General features: G+C 38.8%; 1 protein-coding gene across 1 annotated transcript in view; it reads left to right on the top strand.

The window, feature by feature from the left end:
* Positions 1-7,356: 7,356 nt before the first annotated feature.
* The window catches only part of LOC122841291 (neuropilin-1a-like), a 130,388-nt gene continuing 115,234 nt past the window's right edge, over positions 7,357-22,510 (top strand). The window contains exon 1 of the mRNA XM_044134488.1: positions 7,357-7,607. The gene's annotated coding sequence lies outside the window, so the exon portion shown is untranslated. The remainder of the gene's footprint in view (positions 7,608-22,510) is intronic.

Raw genomic sequence — 22,510 nt, 5'->3', positions numbered from 1 at the left:
TCAGGTTTAACAACAAACCCATTTATGTTTCCAGCTGAACGTGTTCAAAGGAAGCCTCCCAATCTGAAAACGATGCGGCGGTCATCACAGATTGAGAGATACCCAACTGAGCATTCATACAATCGGCGCTTTTCCCACGTCCAGCGCGGGTCATATGGGACCCAGGACCGTCGGGCCTGGAGAAAGCGCCGCGGCCCGCTGTGCCTGCGAAGTCACACAAGAGTCACAATCTGTGCTGCTTCTGGTTTGCGAGGCGTCTGCAGGCCGGGACAGATGGGAGCGAGAGTTGCGTCATCTGGCGTCGCCGTGGCGAACGGGGCACCAAGGCAACCTTCGTGTAACAATGAATCCTGTCACCCTGAGTGGAGAACCGTCATCCAAACCTCAATGAAACACCAACTGGATCCAGAAAATACTTTAAAACAACCAGAGGACTCCATAACTGTCTGGAAATATGAAGTAACACATTTAAAAACAATTAAAAAGATGAACCAATGAATAAAAATGTGTTTTTGACGTGTTTTGTGAGCAGGAAGTGAAGGAGTTCCTGCGGTCAACAACTTGTGGCTCCGGAGCAACAAGTGGCTCTTTGGACCTGAGACTAATAACTAGTTAGTTTTAGGGCTGAAACGATTCCTCGAATGATTTGAGTACCTTGATTATTAAAACTCCTCGAGGAAATTTAATAACAAAAGCTTTGTTGTTTTATGTTTTATTATTTAACGCTCCGTGTTCCAGCCGCGACATTAGTTGCGTTGCACGGAGCTCTGACTTCCGTCTCTGAGTTGTTGACGAAAGCTAAGTGTTAGCAGCATAACGCCAATTTTCAAGTTCGGCCCGTGGGGATTTTATTGATTGATGATAATGCCCGGGTTTTTATTGTTTTTTGGGGACCAATAAACATCCTTAAACTGACTGGCGCGATGCCTGGAGTACGGCAGCGTTTCTCCTCCATGAGCTTCTGGTTCAGAGCGAACGGCGGGAAGAGCTACGGGAGCATTTATTCAGATGAGCAGATAGACTGAACACGGCGGGCGGCTGAGTAGTTGATGGTTACAGTGTAAGTGTAACTTTATGGATGAACCGCACAATAAATTTCATGTCATCTGACGCGTCAAGAGCGTCCAACGGAAAGCAACAGCTAGAGCTGACGAGCCCTCGACGCGCCTCCACAGTCTTTCAATGTACACCAGATGCACCAAATGCTAGTTGTCAAGTGTTTCTACTTTAAATATATAAATTACAGTCCTGTTACCACTAAGTCTGACAGATATGGTCTGACTTTCATATCTGTATTGACACATTTCGAGCTGAAAAACAGGACTTTCTAATAATTTGCTGTGCCAAAATAATAATCTCTGCTGACCCAGGTGTGCATAATCACACCTATTCTATGAACTCCTGGTATGAGCTTCATATCAATAAGATTATATTTGCGGGAACTACACAGGGCATGTGTAACGGATGACATCGGTCAGGATGTTTAAATTCTCTTTTTTTTTATTTCTGGGAAAGAAGGAAAACAAATCAAAACTTCTCAACTCCCTCTCTTTCTCTCTCTGCAGTCCCACAGCAGCGGTAACAACGCTGTGAGGGCAACATTTACATTTTGCAAATTTAACAGGTAACACACACAAAAGGAAAAAGAAATCTTCTCACAAAAATCTTAAACTAAAACGAGAGGAGAAAAACACCACCTGGTGGCCACAACGACACAACACAATGGGACAAAGCCAAACAAACGGAGATAAAAAGTATAACTTAAAAATAAAAACACATACCTGGGAAAGAAGGAAAACAAATCAAAACTTCTCAACTCCCTCTCTTTCTCTCTCTGCAGTCCTAAACATAAAAATAAAAACAACGTTCAACTCAGCTGTGCTAAACTAGCACTGGCTGTTCGCGCCAAAATAAAAAGGAAAGGAAATTATAATAAAACTCTTTTTTTTAAAAAATAATATATATATACAATGATGGTAAAAACGGCAAAATAATACACTAACAAACAATAATAAACAACATATGATAGAAACCTTTACATGAACTTCCAAACATAAATACAAGCAGCAGCAAACTTTGCTCCGACTTACCCACAGCAGCGGTAACAACGCTGTGAGGGAAAGGGGGGGGCAGAGGAGCTATGAGGGCTGAAAGCAACTACGGAAGCCCAGGAAACACACATGAGACGGAGTGCAAAAGAGCGACCCCCGCAGGCAAAAACAACAAAATAAATAAAAATAACTGAATGAGATAAAATTCACAAACTCTCAATATAAAATGTATAAGAAATAATAATTTAACAAAAGTACATTTGTAACTCTGTTACACATGTATATATCGGCAAGCTAATAATTAGCTTTGCCAAAAAATGCATCCCCCTCTTAGTTTGAAGAAATAAATAGGGAGCGGGGGCCGGGGGGTGAGGGGAATCGGTGGACACACACACACACACACACACACTCACACACTCGCACACATAATGCAACGTGATTGGATTTGGGGAGAAGGGCGTGACTAATTTGCCATACAAAGAAACCTGGAATGGAGTAGTGGAACGGAGTGGCAATGTAATCACAATGCACTGTAAGCTATGTAATGTGTTTTGAGGCAGTTGACCAAAATCTCCCCGGACGATTTTTAAATTCCCCCCGGACATTTTTTAGGTGTGAAAAGTAGGACATGTCCGGGAAAAAGAGGACGTCTGGTCACCCTAGCTATGACGGTGCGGCACTGTCTCCATTACTGATGGTTAGACCCGAACCTTCCCGTGTCTAACGAAACGCGGTAAAAGATTAATTATATCTTTTATCGCAGTATTTGATATCTTTTATCATATTTATTTGTAAACTATATGAACGTTGTAAAAAGTGTTCGCTGCAAATCCGTGATTACACTGAGGGCTGCCTGCTATCAACCACCGCGCATCTTTCCTCATTAAAAGTCATAAAATAAAATGAGATGTTTGGTTTTCATCCTTGTCTGTTTGTGCAGCTGACCGCGCAGCATCCTGTGATCATTTTAATGCGAAATCAACTAAATAAAGGCGATACTAGGCTACCACATGTGCGGTTTTTGACAAGTTTGCATGTGTTTTTTGTTTTGACTCCCTCATGGTGGAGTGCGAGGAGAGTGACGTCACGTGCAAAGGGTCAGTAGGCAGCAGAATAAAATAAAACATGTCACTATTGAGTATTAAAAGCCTCATTGACTCACATGTCTTGATTTATTTATTTCCTTTTACAGCGAAGTTTCAGGTTTTTTTTTTTTTTTTTCTTGGCGCTGCAGGTGGATGTGATTCTCTTGTTAGATTTAATTGGTTTCACCTGCTGCTGTTCTGTCTGTCACCTGGATCCATGCAGCCTTGAATCCTTGTTCTTTAGACAAAAGGTGGGTTTAACTTTTAACAACCGGAGTTAATCATAAAATACGACGCGGCTGTGGCTCTCGGACGCATTAAGACGATTGCATGCCTCTTCGATCGGCTCAAGTATCCACCGGAGACCTATTCGGGAGGCAATTGTAATTTGGAATCTTGAATTAAATTTATTTTCGTTCTGCATGTCAATCTACATTTTCATCTTTAATTACGCCGTGACCGAACGTGAACTTTGATTCCCCCACATACTTTCCAGAGGAGCTAATTTTCTCCGCACCTCCGACTGATGTGGGACGGAGCGAGGGGCAAAGGGGGAAGCGCTAGATGTGATTAAAGCAGATGGAGGGAAAGTGAAGAAGGGTGGGGGTTACGCAGCGCTGCATTATGCATCGTGGATCAGATGCCTGGGTGGCTTGTTTATGGCTTTGTGTCAAGGGTGCAACTCCTACTTCCTGCTCCGTTTCCATGACAGCAGCAACAAATATTGTCCTTGACTTTGAGTGATGGCGGGCGTCGAGTAAAAAGGTTTACAGCTGACAGTAATATGAGAGGACTAAGAGGATTGTTTTGGGCGTTTGTATTCATTTGGAAGATGTTCCTCGCGTTGTGATTCGTCTAATTTGCATTTATAGAGCCTCCGCGTCGCTGCACCTACTTTTCAGACTGTATCGGGTCTCCAGATTTCATTTTGAAAGTAAAAGGGCCTAAATGAAACATGAGGTTGGTTGATGTATACAGACAAGACGGGATTAATACAGAAGATAAGAGACGAGACGAGTCCTTAGGAGTTTTTTTTTTTTTTTTTTTTTTTTAACAAAAGACCAAAACCAATTCTACTAACCACTTTAAAGAAATGTTGCCTTATTGAATCTCTATAAATCAGTTTCCAGCAAAAACCCAACCCAAATCTCAAATTCTAATAAAACTCAGTCTAAGATAATAAAAAAGAAATGCATACATGTATATAAATAAAAACATTGCGTTAAAAAAATGAAACCAGGAGATGTGAAGGTTTTAATTTAGTGCACAAAGGGGAAGATAAATTAGCAAAAACAACTCAGAACCACTTGTATTTTAATTTTCTTTGTCCTCTTCTTCGGCTATGCTAACAAATAGATCTGTTGCTATAGCAACTGAGGTAAAATAGCTCCGCTAATGTATCACAATTCAACACTAGAAAACACTCAAGCATTCTCCACATAAAGAGCAGAATGTCCAGTCAGTTACAGTTTTTATGTTTTCAGGCTTGATGCTTATTTTGAAATGATTAATTTACCGCCAATCTGATTGGTTTAAACTCCTGCTCTACTGATGATCTGAAAGCTTAATTTTTCTTTTTTTCTAGTGTTTCTCTTAACTGAAGAGAAACAGAATTCTGCAGCACAGCTACATGTTATAATTGTCATAGTCAAGCTAGCATAACTGACTCGCTTCTCTCATTTTAATAAAATCTTTTCAGTGAAATGTGAAACCATTTGACCTTTTCTAGTTGTCATAGTGTTGACAATTACTAGCAAAGCACTGCATCACGTTTTCTTTTTTATATATCTCGTACATTTCCGACTTAGCGCCATTGGCTAAACGCAATGGCTTTATCTTGTAAAACCTACCTGTCTTGTACAATTCTGCTTCAGAGATTTTTATGTTTACAAGGTTGTTAACTAATCCTTTACAAGGCATTTCTACCTTGGACAGTGATTTATTTAGCTATTTATTTGTTTTTAAAGTGAGTCTGTAAACTTTTAAATTAAGTACAAAAGTTTGGGTTCCTAGCTTTAGTCCTGGTGAACACCACTGGAACCAGTCCTGGGCAGGTATAACTCTTTTTAAAAGGAAATCTCAAACAATTGTGTATTTCACTTGTGATCTATAAATAAATACCTCTAAATGTAAACATAACTACTTTTTTAGATTTAATCTTTGATCCTAGATAGAGAAAGTTTTTTAAATTTATGAAAATGTTTCTTCATCACCTGTGTAGCTGAGGATTTTAAATTCAGGATCTTCTCATTGGAAATCTGTCTTCAACAACCCAATTAGCTAATTATTTAGAGCACACAGACCGAATGACCTCATTTCCCATTGACTTATTGACCATTTCTTTGGCACTCTTGAATCTACCAGGTTGCACCAAGGATATGAATTGCTTCTTGAAGGTGAAATGTTACTATTTTTCCCCCTAAACTACAATAAAACATACTTTTAGCTTGAGGTAGTTTTTACAACCAGATTTAAAAAGTAACAATGCAGACACCAAAATCCTTCAGTGTTTTATATTATTGCTAATATATTATCTTACTTGGACCTTAAAGTGATTCAAAGTTAATTTACTGACAATTACCAAGAATTTAATTAGTCCAAATATAATTTACACATTCTAGAAGGTTAGGGATGGATTAAAATAGTACAACAAATTCTTAATGTAAGACAAAGAGTTTGGGTTTTTTAAACAATGAGAAAAATATAATTATGAGAATAAAGATGCAGCATTACCAAAAGAAAGTTGTAAAACGTCTAAAAAAAGTCATTTTAATGAGTGCTAGTTGCTAGTATAGTGTTCAAGCATTAGGTTTTGCTAAATACCAAATTTTGGTATTTGGTGGTAATACCAAAATACCACATTAATGTAGTTTAATGTGGCATTTTAATGGTATTATACCACATTAATACCACACTAATGTGGTATTTAGCTAAGGCAGAGCCTCACCTGTCATTGTGGAAAAATAATATATGATAAAATAATTTACATTGCTATTTTCATCCTGTGTTTTGTACTATAAAGTATTTATTTTTCGTTTAGCTTATTTTTTTTTAGCTTTAGCTTTATTTTTTCTTTAAACTTGCTGAATTTTTGCATTTTCCATTCAAATGCTCGGAAACGCAGCCGGTGAGGCAGCAGTGAGCTGAGCCTCACCTGGGATGGATCAAATGCACTGGCTGCCATTCTATGAGAGCCTCCTCCTCCTGTCTGAACGTCGCCAATAAAATGGTTAAAATATTTAATGTATGAACTGATTTTCCATCATTTAGCTTATGTATATAATGTACAGTGTTTTTGTCACCAACTGTGTGTGTAACGTGTTTCGTGCGCTGAGAAGCGATCAGAAACGGCAGAGAACAGATTCGAGGTGAGGCAGGCAGTTCTCTTGCCTCATGGCAGGTGGCGCTCATGATCCCAGACATTGTGACTCCACAACTGCAGAGTAAGAGACAGTAACAGCGAGCTAGCCATGGAGCTAGCCATACAGTAAAGTGCAGCGATATATTTATGGTTTTCTCCTCTTACCTCATTAATCACTTATTAATTATCACAAAATAAACATTAAAACTGCAGTAGTATGACTGCATCAGACTGAATGTTCTACTGTTTGTGTGGGAAATATTTTAGGGATTTCTTTTGTGGCGTTGTTGACAGTTGCTATGACAACGAGTCTGCGCGTAGCTGCGCTGAGACAGAGTGAGAAAGACGTGGTTTTGAGTTGTACTTTAACGATTATTCTCTTTGCTGTGGAGCACAGCACGAAATTAATAATATCTACATGTCCAAGTTTGATTGAGTTAACGGACGTTTTCTATGGCGGCGGCGCGGCTATGGATCACATGTATAAGACTAATCATTTTGTCCTCCAGCGTTGTCCGCATGCGTGAAATTTTCGTATGTAAACAATAACATGCCGGCGGTCTATATTTATAAATCTGATTATGATTAAGTCAGTGCCTCACCAGCTATGTACCTCACCGCAGGTCACTGATTTACAGCTTAAAACCTCAACAAAAGAAGCAGGAGAGGAAAAAGTCATTTTTCTCTCTCCTTTAAAAGTCTAGACTTATATAATTTAACTTTAAAAAATCTGGAGGAGAACCTTTCATTCCCCCTTTGCAGGTTTTCAGCGAATGGTGAAAAATCTCGGATAAGCGGCGACGGCGGCTGAGCGAACATTAAACCGTAACGGAGAACATGCAGAGCCGCCGTCCTCGGCCTCTCAATCACAGGCGGCTGGCAGGGGGAACCTCGCCCTCGGCTTGTGATCCCTGTAATGGAATATGGTGTATAATCGAGAGGCGAGCTGCTGAGTTAATGAAAAGGGTGGAGAGGTGACATTTTCTGAGGGACGTCTGAAGGAGGGTGACATTTACAAAGAAGAAGCCCCAAAGACGGACCGTTTTTTCATAAGTTGGAGGAATGCGAAGCTGATTTCTGCACGACTCCGACGTGAAATCCCCGATTCAGGTAAAGTGAAGCAGCAGTTTGGTTATTTCTCGGAGCAGCCGTGACACGTTACAGGCGAGGTTCACACCTTGACTCTCACACCTGACAGAGCCGACATGGATTTCTGATAATGAGGTGGGAGAGAAGAGGATAGAGGTGCAGTTGACTTCTCTGGTGATGACATCCAAACAGATGAACAACAGAACAGTTTCACAGAAAACACAAACAGTTACACTGTTTTTCTACTCCTCGTTTAGAGGAATATTTATTATTGACTTCCGTTAATACGCTAATAGATGAGCTAATTTTTCATTTAGCGGTTATGCTAACTTGGAACATGTTCAGCACACCTTCCTTTCGCTAAACTAACTTTTCCAGATACATTTAAAGCACCAATTTACATGGCAGTTCTGTAAACTTTCAGTTAAATTACGTTTGTTTGGGTGAAGACTGTTTAAATGAGGAATTGAGCGGCCAACTTCACTGTAACACCCTCCTTAGCGCCTGTAAAGTTTGTCAAAACAAAAAACCCAAACACTTGGTCGCCTAATATTTACTTTGTTACAAAATCAGCAAGAGACTTGGCAAAACCTAACTATGAATTGAAACCGACGGTGAACAATCTGTTTCAAAGAATCACTTCATGATTTACAAAACCATCCAGATAAGTGTCCATTAACAAATATGACCCAGAGGAGGAGGATGTAACATTGTGACGCAGGGTGTCAACATTGGTAAATGTTTTACATTAGTATTAGCTTCAGTAAATAGGTTAGTATAGTGCTTCAGCATTCGTTTTGCTTTAGCATTAGCTTCCGTTAAATAAAATGTTGGTGTTCTGCTTTAGCATTAGCTTCCGTTAAATAAAATGTTGGTGTTCTGCTTTAGCATTAGCTTCCGTTAAATAAAATGTTGGTGTTCTGCTGTAGCATTAGCTTCCGTTAAATAAAATGTTGGTGTTCTGCTTTAGCATTAGCTTCCGTTAAATAAAATGTTGGTGTTCTGTTTTAGCATTAGCTTCCGTTAAATAAAAATGCTGGTGTTCTGCTTTAGCATTAGCTTCCGTTAAATGAAATGTTGGTGTTCTGCTTTAGCATTAGCTTCCGCTAAATCCCCTCTCAGTGTAGTGATTTAGCTTTAGTGTAACTAATGTTTATGATTAGTGCATTAGCGCAGCTACCTGTTTAGTTATTTATCAGTTTTGCATTTTTCATTTTGACCTGCAGATTCACAATATCCATTGTAATGAAAGTCCAAAGGTTTTTCATCTGGGAATGATGAAAATGTTGCACTATGTGGTCTTAAAGGCTCATGCTAGATGTGCTGCTTCCAAGCAGAGACTGAAACTGTGACCTTATCAGGGAAAGATAATAAAACACACTCCATTCACATATGAAAGGTCATACACCTTTATTGTCTCCGTGGTGAAAATCCTTCCTCCAAGACCTTTATTCTGCATCACTGTCTGGCATTTCTTAAACATCAATACCGATGTAACTTCTTAAACTGCTAATTGACTCATAAAGCCGGAAAAAGTGCAGCCAAAACACAACTCTGGTTCTTGTCGAGGCGCATAATGAAACGTAACTAAACGGCGTGAAGAGAACCGGGCCGTTTGAGACGGACATGAAGGAAGGGGATGTTTCCGCCGCCACATGGGGGACTTAATCAGGACACCGTTTTCAGATCCGTCTCCTGAGAACCAAGCCTTTGATGCGTCTGCCAGCGGACCGGCCGCCTGTTTTCCTTGGCGATAAATTTCCTAATATGCATGTAATGATGTGGCCTGGTGGAGGATGTGCAACAGATGTTTTCTTAATTATGGCTTTGGTTCAGGTGCAAAGCTTTGAGGCTGGAGGTCGGCTGGTTAAAATCGGGGTTGGATTGCTGAAGGGCCGCGCTGCTTTAATCCTTTTATCCTGAACAGGGAAATTAATTCTCGGAGCGGTGATGTAATAGGCACTCGTTTAGGTTTGGTCTTTATGCTAATTATTGTGGTTTTGTGAAGTTACACACTGCAAAAACAGAATATCACACCATGTTTCTAGTGCAAATATCTTAGAACAATTGAAATAAGACAAACTAACTTACAGGTAACTTTTCACTTCCATATAGGAGCTTTTTTTTGAGCCAGTAATTCCTTAATATTGGTGAAAAATACTAAATTACTTAATTTACGGTATAACAAGGAGAAAATGTATCGTTATTAGTGAAATAATCTGGCAATGGAATAAATACATTTGATCAATATTAAGGAATTATTCAGTTTAAACAAGCTCATATATTTTCTTGGTTTTTGTTTTGTTTTATTTTAAGTGTGCTAAGATATTTGTACTGGAAACTAGAAAAAAATACTTGGTTTGGTTTTGTGTTTTTGCAGTGCAGTATGTAACGTTTATATATATATATTTTACATATTTGTCAAAACTGTCACCATGTCATGACAGTACGTTATGAAGCAGTCCGAAAACAACCAATCAAAGCCAGGAGGCGGGTCTTAGCGCTGTCAATCAACCTCATGTTCTCGCTGCTAAATGTGCTAATGGCAGAGAAACAACTTACAGTTACAGGAAAACAGTTTATCTGCTGCCATCAGTGGATATGCTAACTGGCCTTAGCATTCATGACAGGGGGGAATGAGGAGCACCACACGGAGGGTGATTGACAACGATAAAACCTGCCTCCTGGCTCTGATTGGTCAATATTTTGCTCTTGTAGAGGTCAGAGGAGATCAGTTCTCATACTAAACTTTCACAACATGGTGACACTTTCAACAAATATTTAAATAACATAATTTTTTATAAAAGTTATGTTCTGCAGCCTTAACTCTGGTGTTTGCAGCCTGGAAAATAGAATTTTTAAAAAAATCTTTCACCATTTTCCAGACTGGGAAAAGTAAAGAAGCAAATATAAAAAATATTTTTTACATTTTTTCTTTATTTCAATGTCTAAAAATTGCCAGTCCTCCTTTGGGTCCTTCCTTGTATTCTTTATTATGTCCATCATTTCTTTATTTGTTTAGTGATAATTTATTTATGAATGTGTAACTACTTGAAGAATTCTCAGCAGTCAAAAACCAAAACTTCAACCCAGATGTTGCACTTTATTCAGCTGAAAGTTCGACATCTAAATGTTTTCAAGGTTAACAAAAGCGCTACATGACAAATTAGCTCCACTGTTAGCGCACTAGCGGAAGTGAAACATTGTATTTTTGTCACATTTGACCAGAGGAAAACATCTTTTAAAGATCAAATCGTTTATAGAACCATCATCATTCTCAGCTGCATGTATTTGTTCGCCAGAGAAATATTAAAATAAATTTTCTGAAGCTTTGCATTCATGCATCGTTCCATAAATTTCATTTAAATTGAGAACAGTTTTTAAATGACGGGTTAAAAAAGGTGTAAAGGACCTTTTTGGCTTTTATATGCTGTAAAAACAAACAAGCTGAACTCTGGATTGAAGGCGTTTGGCTGCAACGAGCCGCCGACCGAAGCGCTCTCTGATTCCAGCGTTCAGTAATGGCCGCCGCAGACGCCGCTCTCCTTGACGACTTGACAGGTGCGATTATGCAAATTAAGCAGCATCAGAAACGCTGTTCAGCACGGCTACGTTGTAATTTGTCCGCCCATCAGTCGCTGCAGCTTCTCCTCTTCGTCTCCATCCTTTGTGACCTTCTTCCTTCATGTCCAAGTTTCTCCTGCAGAGTCATTGCTGTGCTGTTTGTCTCTCCATCACTAGTTTGACAATAAGCCGGCGATATTGCTTCTGCCCAGACTGACAGCGTGACATTTACTTTGAATGATGACGCGTAATGGTTTATGGTCCTCTATAAACTCACTGCTCTGATGGATGAGACGCCGGCTGTCGCGGCCGCACCGTCTCTACATATTGTTGTCTCATAAGTCATTGAGCTTCTGAAGGACTCTTCTGGTCACTCAGCTGGTTTTCTGCCAGCGCAGCAAAGCGACAGATTATTGGATTAATAAATATTTGGTTTTTAATTTGATGCTGGACAACTCTTTCTCTGTGGATAATTATTTATAAAAACGTAGAATTTTTTTGCTAGCACATTAAAACAACTCGCAAAATGTGTTGAATTTTAAAATGACAAAATTTATTTTTATGAAATCTTTACCAGTTGGTTGGGGGGGATCAAAATAATTTTAAGGGCCACACTTTGGACACCCCTGTTGCAGGCTAATGGATGCATTTTCCATTTTTTCTACTTTTCTAGTACTTTAATTAGAGCAGCGAAATTTATCGTCACCCTTTGCAACATCTTTAGACAATGCAGCCCTGGCTCCAGTTTAGCATCCAGTTTAGCATCCAGTTTAGCATTGACGCTACCGCTAACTAGCTGCTAACGTACCACTGCTAACTAGCTAGCTAGCATTTTGCATCTGCAGTGGGTAAGTGCAGATTTATCGTTTGTTGGTTCATTTCTGTGGAAATATCCGTCTTAAAATCCGTTCATAAAGGTCTTAAAAACTCTCAGATTTGAGTCTTTGGAACCTGGAGAAGCTAAAGACGTGTTTAGTTTTTCTCAGGAAGATCCAATAGTTCCTAGATCAGCACTTTTGTTATTAATGTATTTCCCGTCAAACATTTGCCTCGAAGTCCCATTAATGTGCGTTGATTTTTCCAGGTTTTGCAGATTAATATGCAAAGTATGCAAATTATAATTATCAGTTATATTCATGCCATGCTATTGACGTCTATGCTTTGTAGCCTGAAGTGTAATTTGTGCATAAAATGAATCTATGAAATATACATTTTGTCTTGAGGGGGATTTCTTTCCTAGAAATGCATTGTGGGCATTATTAAAACAGTGAGTGAATCACTGTGAGGAAGTCGTGGTTTTCTGCGTTAGCGTTGAGAGGCGCTGTTAGTGATTTATCTGTTTGTGCTCCGGCTCACTCCAGGTTGTTCTTCATCATCATTATATCTTCTCTCTAAGAGCTTCTTCATTGATTTCCCATCGAAGAACAACAGCACAGTCACAGTCGCTGTTTTTGTCCAATACCTCAAATTCCTTTTTTTTTTATTTTAATGCCACTTTTAATTTGGCATTTCCTTAACCCAGACTGTAATGTTCCCAATTAGATTAGGGTTATTCCCACAAACCGGAGTCCTTCAGTTGACCTTCATGCACAAAGGCTTCTTTTCTCACACTGAACATTTTCCACCTTTAGTCACTGTCACCATCATGTGCTGCGAATTTACATGAATAAAGTTTGTAGCTGCCTTCAGGTCAGATGATATGACTCCACTTAATGGAAAACTTTACTTTTATGACCACATATTTATTAAAACAACTTTTATATTGCTTGTAAGAAAAATAATGTGAGAAAACCACTGGAAACTTCTCTGATAATGGTTCTACGTTGCCTGATGCTGGTTGTAATGTTGTGAATATTTCTGCCGTTATGTGGAAATGCTAATTCCTCAAAAACATCACCAGCGTCTGGTATCTGCACAGTTTACGGCATGAATTATCGATTATTTATCCTCTCTGAAATTTGCCCTGGGAGCCAAAAGTGGCAAATTTAAACTACTGGCAAATGAAAATTCAATTTTTTATTTTTTTTTATCTTTAACCTGTTCTATTAAACAAAATATTTCTGAAGTCTATCAATAACAATTTTGTTTTGGATTATTTCCACTTTTCTGGGGGTCATCAGTCGTTTTCTGTCTTATAAGCCAAATTTGTACCATTCTTGACTTGTGATCAAAATGCTAAACAAAATCATTTCAAGTGCCACAAATGGCCCCCGAGCCACACGTTGGACACCCATGTTTTACAAAATTAATACACTTTTCCCGACTGTAAAATTCAAGCATTTTTCAAACTTTTCCATGACCATATTCTGTAGATAAAACAATACAAATGAAGTTAAGAAAACAGTTTAAATTCACCATTATATATAATTTATTACTGCTTAAGAACTGGCATAATAAATACCAAACAGTGAGCAACAGAAACGTAAACAGTAATGGAGTCAGCCGTTGTTTACGTTTACATACGGTTTGTTATCCTTATCCTAAAACTTACAATAAAACCATTAAAACATTAAATCACAAAAACATTTTGTTTTGGGTTTAACCAGGCATGTCACAATAAGCAATTATTAATCACTTTATAATTTAAACAATTTCAATAATTTATATTTTATTTTTAACTTTTCTATTTTTTCTCTCTTTCCACCAAAAACTGGATGACAAAAGTCTTCAGTCTCCAGTTTTGCTCTCAACTGGTTTCCTTTTCCAGAGACTTTATAATTAATCTTACTTGTTGTTTCTGTTATTTTATTTATTTCGGATATTTAAAATCTTCTTTGAGATTGTGTTTTTGTATTAATTTGTCATTATATTACACAAAAATGGTCTCCAAGCAACAATATTATTTATTTCAATAACTTCTGGGACAATTTACCATTCAGCAGAAAATATTATTGTGTTTAACGACACACTTTAGCTATAAATTAGAGGTATTTTGAGAGAAACTAACATAAAATGTGCCTGAAAGCTTCCAAACTTTACTTCCTGATATTCTCGTTTGTTGTTTTTCTCGCTTCAGTAACATATTTATAACAGCCTGCGATTCACAACATGTTTGGCTTCTGATTCTAGTTTCTGTTTATCTCTGCTATGTTTGGCTCAGAGGCGTTTTTTCTGGACCCTTTGTGTTGCAGCCACCACTCTGTCGGTGAAGATTACCAAATTTTCCGGTGAAGTTTCTCCCCCTTGGGACGTCATTACTATAAGCCCTTCTGCAATACATCAATTCCTAATTAACATTTGCATATTAGATTGTCAGGGGAGGGAGGGAGGAGGCCTGCGCTCGTGAACTTCTGCTAATTAATTGAAATCAAATGAACCTGGAGCTTTGAGGGGGTGGAGGCGGAGCAATGAAATGCTTCAACAGCGTTTGGGAGGGATGGACTGGATGAGGATGTCGGCGCCGCCCGCTGCGTCTAAAAACATCGACTTGATAGAGACCCGTTGGTGCGTTTCTGTCAGTCACCAGGTTTACATGACCCAAACGCTGCCAGCTGCTGTTTGAGGAAACCCTAAAATCTAAACTTTAAACATTTAATCAGCTCTAAAAACCATCTGTGGCAGAAACTTGGTGATTATTTTTGATTTTCTGTACCAATAGTCCAGGAGGCCTATCCACCATCTCCCTGCAGGAGAAGCTGCTTCGTCAGCACTGACAAGCTTTGGTTTTAACTGTTATATTGTTGACAAAATGCATAAAAACATAAATGGGAAAGAGAAAGTTTTCATTATGAAAAAAAATAGAGAGAGAGAGAGAGAGAGAGAGAGAGAGAGAATCTACTCGTTCCAAGGACGACTGGACCGTTTTTATTAGTTTCTACAGACGACTCAACCCTCTTGATCAATCCAGTCTCCCTCTGCGACGAAATTACATGTTGTGTCAAGTTGAGGCAGAGCAACGCGCTCCGATTATCAACCAACGCGCCGAATCTTTGACGCTCTTCTGGGAATGCTAATCACTCTTCCATTAGATTTCTTCTTTTTTTTTTTTGGTGACGCCTGACATTAATCCTCACAGCCTTGTGTGATGAAAAGGCGGCACTCCTTTGAACGTAATTAACTCCCATGATCGCTTTTGAACCTCGCTGAATTGAGTGCTCTGATCGAGAGAAATTACACCAGGCTACTGCGAGTATTTAATGGACCCACGAGTGTCAATTAATCTGGAGGAGCTTTTCATTGCACTTTCTCTTCATGTCTGCTAACCTAGGTTTTTATTAAAATGCTTTTATTCTCAGCCTTTGCCTTTTGACGAATACAATAACTTCCTTGGTGTTTTGGTTAGCCTGCGGGCGCCAGACCTCCATTACTTTGACTCCAGACCTGATTTTTATGTTAAATGCTTCAGGAAAGGGTTTAGGAGATGGAGAATAGAATTAAACATCCATCAAACGGAGGAGAGTTTGTTATTTTGAAATTAACCTGTACATGAAGGACGGTTGGCTCAGATAGCCTGTGGAGGTAAAAAGTCTGACGATCCGATTCAGACATTCAAATCAGTCAGGACACAATCAGAGAAGTTGTGCTTTTAGAGCTGTGATGTCCTTAAAAACTCTTTTAAAGTTTATCTAAATGTTCAGACTTTTTGGATTTCACCAAAAAAAATATGGATTTTAATTTGTTCCCAAACATCAGATATTAAAATTAATTAATTAAGCATGTATGCATGGCTACCTGTTGCTGTTATTGTTGTATAATGCTAACATACAGTCTGTGTTTGTATTGTGTATAGTAACCCTCTAAAGGATAGAAATACATTATTTCCAGACTTTTTCTTGTTTTTAATTTAAGTTTCTTTACAATTTAACTTAAACAAATCTGTTCAGGTGAGAATTAAGAGGTAAGGTGGTCGACCTTCTTCAGCTAATGCGCTAATATTGGTGCCAATTTTTTGCTTAGCCATTTAGCATTTTTGCCAACTTTGAAAGGAAGTTGGTACATTAGCATAGCTGCTCTTCTAGTGGAACCAACCAGTTTATCCCACTGGTGCTGTTCTGGTCATACTAACTCGTCCCTAGGAAAACCTTTAAGGTCTGCGTTGCTGATCTGTTGTTTACCAAACTACATCCAAACGGGTTCGTTCCTGGAACATCTGCCGTCTGTCTGTTCAAGGTAGAAATCCTGATTTCCTGCAGAAAGCAGGTCAAGTAAACCTTTGGCGAAAAGGAGATTGTTTAAAACTCATATTTGTCATCACATCTGTAAAGTTATTGTTGATATTTCATGTTTTACCTCAAGTGTTTGTTCACCTGGAATCAAAATAATTTGATTGACAAATGTACTTACTTATTAATATTTCTTAATTTTTAACTCCTCCTTGTGGAAAACTCCCAGCTTTATTTCCAAAGGCGTTAGAAACCAACAACCATGAACTGCCATCGGTTCGGTAATCGCTGACCCAGCATCAGTCGGCGCAGTGATTTCTGTCATGATGCACCATGAGACCGAACTCCTGCAGGATCCCGGAGGAGTTCTGCCTGAAGATCTGAAGCAGCGGGTCATTAGCGCCGCGCGGCTAACACGGGCCGAGTCACGAAGCGCTTTAATTAGGGCCTGTCTCAGGAGTTGCTCAAAGGCAGTCACTTTAGGAGAAGTCAGTTTTATTTTTATTTTTTCTGCTTTGTTTCTGTTTCGAAAACTTTCTGAAGTTGAGCCAGTTTGGTAAACTGGAGGTGGACAGCGGCCATAATGGACCCAGTTAAAACAGTTTGATTCGTTTTAATGAATTGGATCAAACCTCAGGTAGACGAAGGCGTCCATTATTACATCACTAAACAGTGCTGCCGTTTGCACTGCAAAACACAAAACCCTACCAAGTCATTTTGGTTTTGTTTCCAAAAAAAAATATCTTAGTAAACTGGAAAACTAACTTTTCAGCAACATATGAGCTTTTTTTTTAGGTCAATAATTGCTTAATAATTATGAAAGATTGCTGGGAAGATTATTTGACTTATTAGAAGACTTTTTTTTTCCATATTGCAAGTGAAATAATCTGCCAATGGAATAAGCAATTTTTCATCAATATTAAAGAATTAATGACTTAAAACAGGCTCTTATATCTTGCTGAAAAGATACTTCTAAGTTAATTTGTCTTATTTCAAATGTGCTAAAATATTTGAACAGAAACTAGATAAAAATACCTGGTAATATTTTGTTTTTGCAGTGTGATTTCCATGTTTTAGAGCTTAGTTTAAGTTGCTCCAATTAATTTAAATTGATAAATGGTAACAATAATCGCCCATTCCGAGTAAAAAAATCCCTTCATGGTTCTTGGATTGTTTTTCAGTTTTTGCAATCATTGTGGCGCTACGTTGGAAATATTTGTGAGGAATTTTAATTTTTGTCCTTATTAAACCTCTTCCAAAAAGATAAAGATGAGAACAATCAAATAATAAGCAGACAGAGTGGTCGTACATTTTCCTGTTAGTCTCCATATCATTTACAGGCTATAAATTGACATCAAGTGAAAAAATGCTGCCACCTGCAGGTGGGAGTTAGCATCACTTAAAGCTGCAGTGTGTAACTTTTATAAAAAATACATTTTTTACACATTGGTTTAAACTGTTACCATGTTGAAACAGTTTTTTATAAGACAGATAATCTGCTAGCCTTCTCCCAGGACTAACTAGAAACATCCAATCAGACCAAGAGGCGGGACTAAACGCTGTCAATCATCCTCTCTGTGGCGCTGCTCATTCCCATCTGTCATGAATGCTAAGGCTCGTTAGCATGACCACTGATAATGGCGGATAAAGTGTTTTTCTGTAACTGTACATTTTTTCTGCAGCGTGTACATGAGATGATTGACAGCACTAAGACCCGCCTCCTGGCTCTGATTGGTTGTTTTTGACCAGGAGCTGAGGAGATTGATTATTTATTTATTTTTTATAGATTATTTGCCTCATTAAACGGTTTTGACGTTTTTTACAAATATAAATAAAACATTTCTTTAGAAAATTTACTTACTGCAGCTTCCAGCAAATGTTTTTAAACATTTTTGCATCAAATTTGCAATAAATTCACATTGCATCATTCCAAAGAAACGTGCAAAATGTGGTATAAACTCACAACTTTATGCTATTTCCAAAAAATGCTGCTGAATTTGCAAGAATTTCCGGCATTGTGGAATTGCGACTTAAAGATTAATTATTTGTTCATTGGGTTGGAGTGAATCTTCTGAAACAGCCGAACGATGTGAAAGTGTCTAAACGTCTTGAAGGAGCTCTCGTTTCTCCCAGATTGAATTGAGAGTTTCTGATGCAGCGACGGCGAAAGCTTTTAACAGATAATTGATGAATTTTCACTGGATCAGGCTTTGCCCAGCCTCTAATCAGAAAGCGTGGTGGGCATCCTGAGTAATTGATGCATAGCTAATGACCTGGTGATTAATAGCTCGGCACCGACATGCATAAACGGGGCTGATTTAAAGATTGGGGAGGAAGACAGAGATCCCGTAACGTTCTGTGACGCGTTCAAAACCGAGGAAGATCGTCGGGAAAACGCTTGTTCAGAAGCCGACTAATTAGATGAAGATGCCGCTAATAAGTGCCGGTGTTAATTGGGTTTGTCCAGGCATATGGAGGTTTGCTCTGCGGGAACGAGGCAGATAGTTTTCCGTCTTTAATTTGAGAACAAACGCTCAGTGATGGCCGCGTTCGGTTTAATGATATGCAGCTAAAGGTCCTTGGGGGTTTGGAAAGGTCACGGTTTGGTGGCGGGAGATGGCAGGTTTTCACGCTCCGCTCTGCGAGTGGCAGCGAGATGAAAGGATGCTAATTACTGACATCCTGTTGGAACAAATACTTTTCTTATTCAAATCCGGGTCAAATGGCGTTTCCTCATTAACAAAGAGGCTTTAAAACATGGAGGCAGGTGAGCTGCAGTTTCATCTGAGGCCGTGACGGACGGACGGTTTTACCCCCTCATGTCCTCCAACCGCTTCACTGGTGATGACAACGCTGTGGAAAACCTTCAGTCAGACTCATCAATTATTCAGGATTTTTCACAAAACTGAGGGAATAAAATGACTTTGAGCTCTTTTTGGGTCTTTATCACAGTTTAAAGTGTTTTTCTTTTAACTTTAGGATCTTTTATCAAGATAAATTTTGTCGGGGCGTGCTGTGGTGGCGTAGGGGATAGCGCAACCCATATTTGGAGGGCTTTAGTCCTCGTCATGGCCGTCGTGGGTTCGATTCCCGGACCCGACCAACATTTGCTGTATGTCTTCCCCCCTGGGTCAGGCTACCTCTAGTAGCTGTTACTAAAATCTGCCATAGTTTGGGTTGGGCTACCTCTAGTAGCCGTTACTAAAATCTGCCATAGTTTGGGTTGGGCTACCTCTAGTAGCCATTACTAAAATCTGCCATAGTTTGGGTTGGGCTACCTCTAGTAGCTGTTACTAAAATCTGCCATAGTTTGGGTTGGGCTACCTCTAGTAGCTGTTACTAAAATCTGCCATAGTTTGGGTTGGGCTACCTCTAGTAGCTGTTACTAAAATCTGCCATAGTTTGGGTTGGGCTACCTCTAGTAGCCATTACTAAAATCTGCCATAGTTTGGGTTGGGCTACCTCTAGTAGCTGTTACTAAAATCTGCCATAGTTTGGGTTGGGCTACCTCTAGTAGCCGTTACTAAAATCTGCCATAGTTTGGGTCAGGCTACCTCTAGTAGCCATTACTAAAATCTGCCATAGTTTGGGTTGGGCTACCTCTAGTAGCCATTACTAAAATCTGCCATAGTTTGGGTCAGGCTACCTCTAGTAGCCGTTACTAAAATCTGCCATAGTTTGGGTCGGGCTACCTCTAGTAGCCATTACTAAAATCTGCCATAGTTTGGGTCAGGCTACCTCTAGTAGCCGTTACTAAAATCTGCCATAGTTTGGGTTGGGCTACCTCTAGTAGCTGTTACTAAAATCTGCCATAGTTTGGGTTGGGCTACCTCTAGTAGCCGTTACTAAAATCTGCCATAGTTTGGGTTGGGCTACCTCTAGTAGCTGTTACTAAAATCTGCCATAGTTTGGGTTGGGCTACCTCTAGTAGCCATTACTAAAATCTGCCATAGTTTGGGTTGGGCTACCTCTAGTAGCTGTTACTAAAATCTGCCATAGTTTGGGTTGGGCTACCTGTAGTAGCCGTTACTAAAATCTGCCATAGTTTGGGTCAGGCTACCTCTAGTAGCCGTTACTAAAATCTGCCATAGTTTGGGTCAGGCTACCTCTAGTAGCCGTTACTAAAATCTGCCATAGTTTGGGTCAGGCTACCTCTAGTAGCCGTTACTAAAATCTGCCATAGTTTGGGTTGGGCTACCTCTAGTAGCCATTACTAAAATCTGCCATAGTTTGGGTTGGGCTACCTCTAGTAGCTGTTACTAAAATCTGCCATAGTTTGGGTTGGGCTACCTCTAGTAGCCGTTACTAAAATCTGCCATAGTTTGGGTCGGGCTACCTCTAGTAGCCATTACTAAAATCTGCCATAGTTTGGGTCAGGCTACCTCTAGTAGCTGTTACTAAAATCTGCCATAGTTTGGGTTGGGCTACCTCTAGTAGCTGTTACTAAAATCTGCCATAGTTTGGGTTGGGCTACCTCTAGTAGCCATTACTCAAATCTGCCATAGTTTGGGTTGGGCTACCTCTAGTAGCTGTTACTAAAATCTGCCATAGTTTGGGTTGGGCTACCTCTAGTAGCCGTTACTAAAATCTGCCATAGTTTGGGTTGGGCTACCTCTAGTAGCTGTTACTAAAATCTGCCATAGTTTGGGTCGGGCTACCTCTAGTAGCCATTACTAAAATCTGCCATAGTTTGGGTCAGGCTACCTCTAGTAGCCATTACTCAAATCTGCCATAGTTTGGGTTGGGCTACCTCTAGTAGCTGTTACTAAAATCTGCCATAGTTTGGGTCAGGCTACCTCTAGTTGCCGTCCCTGATTCAAATCTTTCTCTCTGCATCTGTTGGATGAAATAAAACCTCAGCAGTCATTGTCAGTTATGAGCAGGCAGTTAAAAGTGGCTCTGGTGTCAATTAAAGCCAGAGGAGGTCAGCAGCAGGAGGAATGAAAATTTCCCATTAGAGATCTAACCGAGCCATTATTGCAGGCTGTAATTATTTGGACAGCTTTATAGTTTTGTGCTCTGAAGGTTCAGGTTATTTCATTACAGGCATTAGCCTTCGCATATTAAAGCTGAGACTTGATGCTTAAAAGTCATTTCCAGGATTGTATTTCTCCCTGAACGTTTCGCTGTCCAAATATGGCCTCTGCTGTAAAGAGGAAAGAAACGTTGGCTCACATTTGAGCTCATTTTTCAGAAGCAAACTAAACATTTCCTCCAAATTAATACTAAATGTTTACTGAACAATCTGGATATTTACCTAGCAAGCTAAATATGTAGCTTGCTAGCTACTTAGCATGCTAGATATCTAGTTTCAAGCTATTTAGTTAGCAAGCAAAATATTGAGCTTCAAACTAAATAATTTAGTTTTAAATTAGCTAAATATTTAGTTTGAAACTAAACATGAATAAGTTAAATAGTTACTGAGGGAAAAATTAGCTCCAATCTAAATACTAAATATCAAGCTAAATATTTGGTTAACAAGCTAAATACTAACTAGCAGGTAAAATATTCAACTTCAAACTAATCTGATTAGTTTGAAGCTTCAAACTAATATTCAAATATTTAATAAGCTAAATATTATGCTTCATACTAAATACCAATTAGAAAGCTAACTATTTAGAAATATTTTACTTTATGTTAAATACTAATTAACTAGCTAAATATTGAACTTCAAACTAAATATAAATTTACAAGCTAAATATTTGGCACCAAATTAAATGTATAGTTAGGAAGCTAAACATTATTTTGTTAACAAACTAAATATTTAGTCAGCAATACCACCTGTATGTAACTTTACTTGTTTTTCTGGAAACAGACACAGCTCTTAATTTTTCTTTTTTTGTTGTTGCTGAAACCAAATTGCATTTGGTTTAAAGTATAAATAGTTGTTTAAATATATTAGATGTTTAATACAGGATGTCAAGTTTAATATTTTCATGACAACAAATTGATTATAGAAGGATCCCAGTTTAGTTTCCATTAAGCTGTTTAATCATGAAAGCTGCTTTTATAATAATAATAATTAAACACCAGATATAAATATATCGGCAATGCAAGCCTGTGCATGTTGGATGTTTTCACCTCAGTGTGACATATTTTCACATGTATGCTAAATTTATTCAAGATATTCTTTGATTCAGATATTAAACACTCAGGAAAACCTTTTGATTGTTGCCTTTTCCAAAGATTTCATTTCCATTTCAACCCTTTTCTTTCTGCTTAAAACATGCGATCAATCATAAACACTCTGTAATTCTT

Source organism: Gambusia affinis, linkage group LG12 (assembly GCF_019740435.1).
Source record: "Gambusia affinis linkage group LG12, SWU_Gaff_1.0, whole genome shotgun sequence".
Taxonomy (NCBI): domain Eukaryota; kingdom Metazoa; phylum Chordata; class Actinopteri; order Cyprinodontiformes; family Poeciliidae; genus Gambusia; species Gambusia affinis.
The sequence above is the reverse complement of the archived record's forward strand: the minus strand, read 5'-3'. Positions and strand labels throughout refer to the sequence as shown.